Source organism: Xiphophorus hellerii, chromosome 6, assembly GCF_003331165.1.
Source record: "Xiphophorus hellerii strain 12219 chromosome 6, Xiphophorus_hellerii-4.1, whole genome shotgun sequence".
In the NCBI taxonomy this organism is placed as follows: Eukaryota; Metazoa; Chordata; class Actinopteri; order Cyprinodontiformes; family Poeciliidae; genus Xiphophorus; species Xiphophorus hellerii.
Window position 1 is genome coordinate 5,748,706 of NC_045677.1, and position 9,977 is coordinate 5,758,682.

Genomic DNA, 9,977 nt, shown 5'->3' on the forward strand with positions numbered 1-9,977 from the left:
TGCTGAAAATGCACATGCGAAAACACAGTCGCCTTCTTAGATGAGATTTATTTATAATCCACTCTACATTCAGGCGTCCAGTCCAAAAATGGAGGTGAACCATTAAGCCTGGACAGTGAATTTCTTTTAAGATATTCCTTTTCCATATCAGTACATTTGAGCATTTATCTTTTCAGCTTTATTTTTTCCCCAACATTCTCCATAACATAGTGATAAAGCTTACATTAATATACGAACCTGCATGTTTATATATGTCACATTATTAACAGCTTTTAAATGAATTCATCTTTTATTGCAGTGGTAGCAAAAGGAAAATGCTATTAAACAAAAATAACCAGTAGAACGGTTATATTGGTATTTCAGCCATCAACCATTTGAATCATTTCCCTTTACATTTTGCGAAGAAGGAAGTTGCGCTCAAGTCTTGTTCAGAGGTTTTCGTGTTGTTTCCTTCAGTGGTTCTTGGTGCAGCGCCCCCACAGGCGAGGGAGGGAACATGTTTTTCAAGGGTTTGGGGTCGTTTGACAGAAATGTTGCCGTTTTGGTCCCCAATCGAACCGGGTCTACTGGACTATCAGGTTTTAATGTGGCCACATTCAAACCCCCCCATTTCCTCCCATTTATTTTTATGCTTAGTTTAAGTACATAAGCTGCTGCCATGTTATTGGCAGAGTTGTTGTTTTTGCCGACTTGATATTGAATCAGTGCATCCAATAAAGTAATCTGTGAGTTAATAACTTTAGCGTTTTTTTTATTCTTCTCCTGACTGATATTTTTGCAAACATCCTGCAAATTTTGACTTAATTGTCGAATGATAAAAAATAAGTAAATAACAAAACAAAACTTCTCTAATACATCTGCATCACAAGAAGCTAATGTGCTAACAGAAGTATTCGTACTTTTTTCATTCTCTATTCCAGAGTTTCTCCAAACCAGATGTTTTCCTGCTTTGACACACCCGACTCCGATGATTGCAGTTCAGCAAAAATCTAATTAGTCGCCCATTAATTGAAATCGGGAGTGCTGCTGCAGGGACCAGCCTAAGAGCATGCTGGGTAAGGTGCGTTCTTAGGGCCAGAAGTTATGGAGCTGCTGCTCCATACACATTCGACTCGTCTTTCTGTTAGGTTTTATGATTCTCGTTTTAAGATTCAGTGACATCCAGTTAATTTTTAATGTCTTGATATTTAAAGTTTCATTACCCGAAAGAAGAGGCGCTCGCTTTCGACCAGGACCTGCAGGTGGTTTTATTTGGCAGCGGCCCATCGAGCGACGTCCGCGCCTCGGATTAGCATGACCGCACCTGAATCCAGATCGGGTTCAGATAAGGATACAGGCGTGTTAATGCGAGGCGCAAATGGAGCAGAAAGCAGCAGGACTGGAGACGGATGGATCTGCCAGACCTCTCGCAGCGCTGCTCCCACTGTAATCAAATCCCAGCCAAGTGCAATAGCAGGGGGGGAAAATAAATAAGTAAAAAATGGAAAATGAAAAGGACCCACCCGACAAATTTCAAATATCAAACCGAGCTGCTCGCTTCGTGACATTTACAGGATGTTTCATGTAGCTCGAGCAGGCTTTAAAGCTACAGTACGGAATATTTCTGATTTTAATGTGACTTAGCAGGTCACAGTCGGGACGAATGTGCGGCTGACTTTTCCTTTAAGCCCTAATTTATGTTTCCCTTTTAAAGAGTGAAACCTTTAAACATTCACGGGCTGCTGTGCAGGTTTCTCAGCTCCAAACTCAGTAGAGCTTTTGGTCTACTTTTGACAAATTTCTTGTGGATACGCTGCTGAAAACAGACATGTGATATGACGACAATGTTTAATATAAAATATAATCGTTCGTTACTAAATCATGCTACACTTTTTACTGATTTACATCGGTTAGGATCACTGACGAAGCCAGTCAACATAAGACGGTGTCTGTAAATGTCTGCTTTCAACTGCATATTGAAAGATAGAATTACTGATTTCAGGAAGGAAGGAGATGAATGACAGATGGTAGGAAGGCAAGATGAAAGATAAACAGAGGGAATAAAATGGTTGAAGGAAGGCAGTAAAGATGGAGTAATGGGTGGAATGGAATATTTCCATAGGTCACGGTTAGTCGGTGTGCTATATTATGGTTTTCCGTATACAGGAGAGAGTTTCTGTTGCCAGTTGGACCATCACCGGGTAGGCGGGGTTAAACCAAAAACCCTAACTCAAGACGGTCTTGTTCTTGTCTCTTGATTGTCGCAAGCAGTGACGTTTTTCTGTCCTCCAATCGATGGACTGTGCTGGGTGGCCCCTGTAACTCCGCCCTAACCGTACCGCAGGATTGTCTGATGGCCCTACAACTAAAGGAGGCCCAGGGATGGAGCGGTACGGGTCGGTTCTATGGACCGGTATTACAATGGAGATATACTCAGTAGTACTGAACCAAACCAACCCATGACATATCAGCCAGATGAAACAATGTTGCAAGAACAAAGTTCTTCTGGTCGGTACATCCTAGAACTGATGTGCAGAATCCTTCCTTCTGTACCTCTGGTATATGATCTTAGGAAAACACACAACAGAAACCCATCTGTTGCCCATCTGCTCAGATGATACACAAACAAGAACTCCCCAAGTAGGGCTTCAAGAACAGAAAGATCTCCTTTGGTTCTTACAGCACCAGAAGAGACAGAACAACTTTTTCTGTTCTTGTGGAGTGAGTGTACACACAGGAAACACGCCAATCAAATTCTACTCTCTACCAAGAGAGGGGAACCTTGTTTCTGCATCTTGGTTCCCCCTAAACTCTGGTTTCTCAGTGCTCTCTCCAACATTTTCCACAACCGTCTCTCCCTCTGTGTGTGTGTGTGTGTGTGTGTGTGGGCGTGTGTGGGTGTGTTGGTGGGTTGGTGGGTGTGTGTGTGTGTGTGTGTGTGGACGAGGCGGGTAGGGGAGTGTCTGCGTTAGTGAGGACTAGAGGAACGCATCAGATGCGATTGGAGGAGTATAATCCTTTGAGTCCTTTGCTTTCTTAGATTTTTTTTTTTCCTCATTTGAGAGTGGAGTAGAGAGGAAGGGAGGACGGGGGGATGGAGGGGATTCTTTGATGCTCTGCGGATACCATTTGAGACCGAAGCATTAAATCCGGATTTACAGTTTCTGTCACAGATTCTCCCCCTTCTCTCCCCTGACTGTTTGTTCCATCCTCATTTCCCTTCTTTCTCATCAAAATCCACTAAAGCGATGGTGGATTTTGATTTCCAGTCTTGGGAACAACCAGGGCTTTCCATGTAGTCGCGAAAAGGGGAAAAAAAGAGCTAAATTTACTTCAGGACGCGACGCAACGGCGTTGAGCAAAAGGCCGATAAGACATCGTCAGCGCCTTGAAATCAATGCAGCCATGCCTCACCCTCAGCGAGCGCGCCGTCACCAAGGTTCCAGTCTAATGTGCTTCCCATTAAGCCTGCTATACATGGCAGAATTGGCCATTGAAGGCGCCACAGTAGACTTGCCACATTTGATAAGTCTTTGGATGAAGATGGATATATATGAATAAAACTCCTCCAGGGAAGCTTCTGTTTAATGTTTTATGGGCTTATTTCCTCTGTTCCTCTCTGTCATCTGAGATTTGCCGCTGCCTGATGCAGCTCACAGAAACATGAAGGGCTCCATGTGATCGTGGATCGTCTGACACAGAAACCCGCGCGAGTGCGTGCGTTGGGGCCGGGGAAAGTATGGCGCATATACTTTGATGTACATGTGAAGAACTCTGCTTTTTTTTTCTTCTTTTTTTTTTCTGCGGCGAGATTGCAAACGTGAACTCTCAGTCAACATTCACCGGGTCGCGGCGCGTTTCTCACGCCGAACTCACGGCCTGAGCCACAGCTGAGACGCACTCTCACACAGATGAGATATGACATGTTGAGCAAATAGTGCAGTGGATGCACACCGCTCAGCCCGGAGTGAAGAACGATCATGCGTGACGTGCCGCCTCACAGGAGCGTGTAGCCTAACCTTTCCTCTGCTGCTGATGAATGAGTCACAACCCACATGCCAACGGTGACCTTACGCCATGTTTGAGCCTCTGACGGGGTTACTGCCCGTCTACGGACAGTAGAAGGTATTTGGGATTTTTTATTCTTACTCTAAGCCTTTTTTGTTGGAGACATTTCCAACAAATTGTTATATTTTTCATACAAAAAACCCACATAGATCTTGTATATTTAGCCAGCAAGTAGCATGCAGAAGGATATTCACCAATAGTCTATCTTAATGTGTTATGAGCCAAAATATTCAGCACTTCCTGCATCTCTTGATGACAAGGTAGCAAGAGGCCTGTCCGTCCGTCCGTCCGTCCGTCCATCCATCCATCCATCCATCATCTGTATTCAATCCATCGTGTCATTCATCTATCATTTGTTGATCTATCGTCTTCCATCCATTGTGTTGCCCATCTATCCGTCCGTCCATCCGTCCACTATACTTGTTTATCCATGGGTGGGTTTCTGGGGAGTTGGTGTCTCCAGTTATTTTTTGATTGGGTGAGAGGCGAGTACACCCAGTACAGTCACTAGGTTGCTTTCTCGCACTATCTCGCAAAAATCTATACTTTATGAAGATCACTAATCATTCCTCGGGTGCAATATAAGCTGGCAAGAACTCCCCCCTTCTTTCTCTCCTGATAGTGGGAGTTTTTTAAGTAATGCAGCTGCATGATGAATGTAGGATCCAAGTTTTCTGTTTATTGTCTTTACCTCATTTGAAAACCCTCTAATGTTCTTAAAACATAAAATGAAGGACAGGAGCAACATCAATAGTAAAAAAAAAAAAACACTAAACGGCGTCCTTCAGTTGGAGCTCCTTTATTTACATTCACATGAACATCATTTCCTGTCTGAAACTACGGAAACCTGAAAGGTTGGCAAAGACACACAAGTATGGTATAAAATATTAGACTTTCCTCTCACTTAGTAACAAGCAATCTTTATATATTGAACTAAGTCACAAACAAAAACGCAGCAGTTTTTACTTTCTGGTGTTTGCTAAGTGGGAACAAGACGGCATGAAATGAGGAGCACGATGAATCGCTTGATGGTTTAACAAATGAAACTGAAAAGTTTCTTCTATTAAATCTTCTAACTGCTTTTTCATTGACTCATTGACCCAAGAACAAATCAACAAAAAAAAAAACTGCATACAAGTAATGTTCACAGTTGGCATAAGCCAAACAGTCTCTGTGAGGTTTCATATCATATTCTGAACGTATACTGCGTGTTACTGCGCCGTTGTCAGACCAGAACACGACGATTTCCATTGATCACAGTTGAAAGTACCCTTATAAAGCCAGAAGAGTGTCATAGCATTAGGAAATATCAAAAAGCGATGAAATTTTATTACATCTGCTGAATTTCTGCGTAGTCTGTCATGCACCAGTAGTGTAGGGAATGGTCTCGCGTGCCTCTGTAATGTGTTAATCTGCATTCAAATTAATGACTCTGCTGTGTGTGTCTCTCTCCAGTTGTGGCTGTGATTCATGACAAACCAAACGTCCCGTAAAAAAACAGCTGAGGGAAAATCAACAGCAAGCAGCGCTGCCGTTTGGTGTGAAGAGAGAGAAAGTGCTTGCGCTGAGAAAATTTGTTTCGACCATAAAACGCAGTTTGTTTGCAATTGGTTTGATGATTTAAGGTACACAAGCTGCAGACAGGATTAGAAGTTGGGGGCTGGGGGGTGGAATTGTAAATTCAAAGCAAAGTTATAGTCACTGTGGAGCATAAGAAGTGTAGTCTTCTTCTTTTTACTAGACCTAGACCTTACCTTACCTTTTTTTTTTTTGTAGTGGTAGATGCAATTTCATGATACGCCCCTTTTTTCTCCCCCAACGACCCAAACACTCCATCAACCATTAGGACCGTTCTATTTATGACGGCTGTCGGGGGTCCAGCAAATGAAGATGGGATGATTATGATGATGGTGCTGGCTGTCGTAGCTTTCCCCAGGCTTTCACATCAGGTTCGCCATCTCAGGCTCATGACCTCTGTCACCTCCCCGCAGGGGGCCAGTCTCTTTGCCAGGTGAGAAAAACACAACAGAGAGTAGTTTGGCTGTACGTTCGCTCCCCGCAGCAAGGTTACGTTCGGCTAATACGGCTGCCCTACTTCCCTACGTACATACATGCCAGGGTTGAACAGTGACCATCTGCGGGTAAAAACAGGAGAATTTGTTGAAATTATTTCACCTTTGTTGTTCAGGAAATACTTTTGGTATAATTTGTGGTTACAGTGCTCTATGTGCTATTTTGATCAGAAATACAAAATGGATAAATAAAACTTCAAAACTAGTGAATTTACAGAAGGATACAGAGTGGTAACCATCATTAAACAGTATCATGCGAGCGATGAAGCATTTCGTTGGTTTAATCTGGGTTGTTTTGCGTGTGGGTGTCTTATTCTTTTCAACCAAAAACATAGCTGTAGTGTTTTCTCACATCTTCTAAGAATATGATACATTTCGATATTTAAAATAGCCACACAATGTCTTTTCTAAACCTTTATAGTGGTGAAACGGAGCCGGTGCTCCGTGGCTGGCTGAGAGGTTGCTATGTCTTCAGTTGGCCACCAGGTGTCTCTATTCTTAACATTGAAGCTATGAATCTTTTCAGGCACAAGTAGAGGGGAAAGCCTCAGACAGTGGCGTCGAGACAGTTTTTGGTAAGATTTTTCAGTTTTTCTAGATTTTTATCAGTAAAGAAAACGTGCTAATTATCAAATAATCTCGTGGACTGAGTTGTTAGCAGTTGGAAGCTAGCTAACACGCTGTTTTTATACAAGGCGTTCTTTCTTCTTTTTTAAAACATTTTTTACGTTCGTTTAAAAAAGAACGTAAGTCTATGTGTGATAAGAAGATTTCTCAAGGAAAAAAAAGTCAACGTTTGTTTTGGAGAAGCTTTCTGAGGAAGAAAAATAGCAACCCATATTAAAGCCAGTTCTTACAACAACTACTGACAGTAATAGTGAGTGGCAGGTTGACTCACTGTTGATGAGAAATAATCACCAATGAAGTCGCAAAGCAGAAGAACCATTAGTGGACGAATATAAGGGGGCATATTTGGAAAGCAAGCACTGGATACCTACATTAATTGCCCCCCAAACTTGTCCAAGCTAAGACCCAATAAAGCCCAAAAGTATTCATAACGCTGGCAGATTTAGAATTGTTTTCTTTCTAACAATTAATTTACATACAAAAAAACGAAAAGGGCCTTTCTTAATAAATAGGATTATGTAGAAGAGAGGATTTCCCTTTAAAAACATATTATACTTGAACTAAGTTGGCATGTCAAAATTATTTATAATGTTCTTAATAATTAATAGGAAAACCTATATCAGTATCACAGCCATCTAACACTTGCCATAAATGCAGAAAAAAAAGCTTTTTGCATTTTGTTTTGCTAACAGCTTTTATGTGTATATATGCTATATACATATAGCATTTTAATATGCTATATGTAGCATATAACAAAATGTAGCATTTTGTTATATGCTACATATTACTGGTATTTTTTGACAATTCAAATTTGGTGACAATGTTGAAAGTCCTTCAACATATAGATTCAAATAACTTTGTCTTGGTCACTCCAAAAAAAAAAAAAAAAATTACTTCCTGTCCGAAGAAGTTACATCAGTCAAAGACAAAAAGATTATGTCATATTTAAATCTGCCGTGGTTCTGAATAATTTAGGACTTTGTGGACTCACGGTGTACTCCACATAACCTCACTTAAAAAGTAAAAAAAAAAAAAACTTTCATTTTAAAAGATACTACCAAATATTTCTAAGTCAAGCTCGAAGGAAACTGGCGCCCTCCCTAATTGCTTCCATGCTGTGCTTCATTTAACTTTCCTCGGGAGTCACCTTGGAATATTGATGCTTCTCTTCCCTTTCTGGCAGCTCATCTCATATCAGCCACTCCAAATTTTCCCTACAATGCTATTACAGCTTTGGCTCTTTTTTTTTTTTTTTCCTCATGACTGCAGTGCTCATTATCTCAAGTGACAAGTGAAATGTTTTTTCACAACAGAGCAGACTTCATAAAGGACTTCTGACCCATCGAGACACTTCATTTGATTTGTACCTAAAGTTAACAGACGTCTGTGAGACGCCGGCTCTCTTATCCATACTTACTTTAGGCTTTCAGAGGAGGAAGATGTCAGTTGAGTTCTCAGTCGGTCGTCTTATGCTGGCTCATGTTAATGGAACGTGGGCTCATGCATAGTGTAATGAAGGATGATCATTTGGCTTTAGGGGGCGTCAAGATGGCGTTTGAGGAGAATACGTCCCTCCAGGGTTTCCCTAATGTGCAAACGCCGCGCCATGTTTTGCTCTCTTATGCAATTACACAGCAGCTCTCGACTTAAATGTGCGCGATAAGAAAGGCAGAGATGTTCCGTCGTGGCGTTCTGCTCGCTCGCTGCGATTGGTTTAACTCCACGTTCATGCCACCCATCACGGAGGACTTGTTCCGGTCTCATGCACCGTTGCTCAGCAGATCTAAAGCACCATGACGTTTGGAGGAGAAAATGAAAATCTATCTCAGAAAAAAAAAAAAAACAACCCTGAATTTTCTTGTGTCAGATACAGATGACATTTCCGTCATCCCCCAGATGTCTGTTCTGATGATCCTGATACGGAAAAGGGAAAAAATGTTTTATTTCAACTCGACGAAACGTTGACGATTCCCTTCTTTGTTCCGACGTATAAATGATCAACATAGCCGACCCAAGAACATATAAAATAGATTTTTGGCCCCAATTCACCTGGTTTATCATATACAGAGCAGTAAATGACTTTAGGAGTGTAAGTAGTTTATGTGACTTACTCATTTGGTCCAAAATAGAGCATTTCAATACAAACCCAGTAGGAGTCAGGAAGGGAAGTGACTCCTACCGTAATATTGAAGGTCAAGTTAATTTTATTTTCTATACAGTGTCGCATCACAATAAAAGGTTGCCTTTCCTAATAAATTGGTTTATACTTTTATTGAACAAACTAAATTTATGTGCTACATATAATCTTCATAACATCTCATTTGTCTCTTCATGGTTTCTTCTGTTCTGTTAGATTATCTCTCATATTAAACTGTAACAATATGGTGACAGTTTTTACTAACGTAAAAACCCCCCACATTTTTTAAAATAAAAGTTACATACTGCTCTTTTAAGTCTTTTAATAAGACTCCACAGAAAGAGTAGGTTGGATTTTTTTCTGCTACGTGGAGCAAAGCGCTTATGGCAAGCGATATTGATATTTAATAGCCAGAGGAATATTTAAAACAAATATTCTCCAATAAAATTTTCCAGTTAAGAAGACAAATATTTGAAACAACCTTAATATTTAAGGCAAATTCAAATGTATCTCGCTAACTGTAATAGTAGTACAACTGAACCACTGAATAGTTTTCTAAAGAAATATCTAATCTGTCAACTGTACTACTCCTTAAGTTTATCCCTATGCATCAAAATGAACATAAGACCCAATAAATGCCATAGACGTTATTAAAACTGGAATGTGAATCAATGTAATACTTTTTGTGTTTCTGTTTTACATAAACTGTACTTCTTGGAAGCAGACCAGGCCATCAGGAACAAGATGAATCCTTAAAGCCACAACCAATCACCCCAAATTCCCTCCACACAAAACTCTGATAGAAGTTTACTATTGCAGTTGTGTTGCCACATAGTGTGAAAAACACAAGCGGAAGAAATGAACAGCCTGGCATTAAATTATGTTGACATCACGTTCAAACTGCAGATATCCTACACTGTGTAGGTACGACCAGTGTATTTATTAGAAAATATTTAATGGATTTCATAAATTCCAGTTTCAACAACACATTTACCTCTGAGCAGAGCTCTATGAACAAAGGCCATTTCCAGAGCTGAAGATTCGTAACAATAATGGCTTCATCAATCAGTCGGAGTGTCAGCATTCAGTCATTA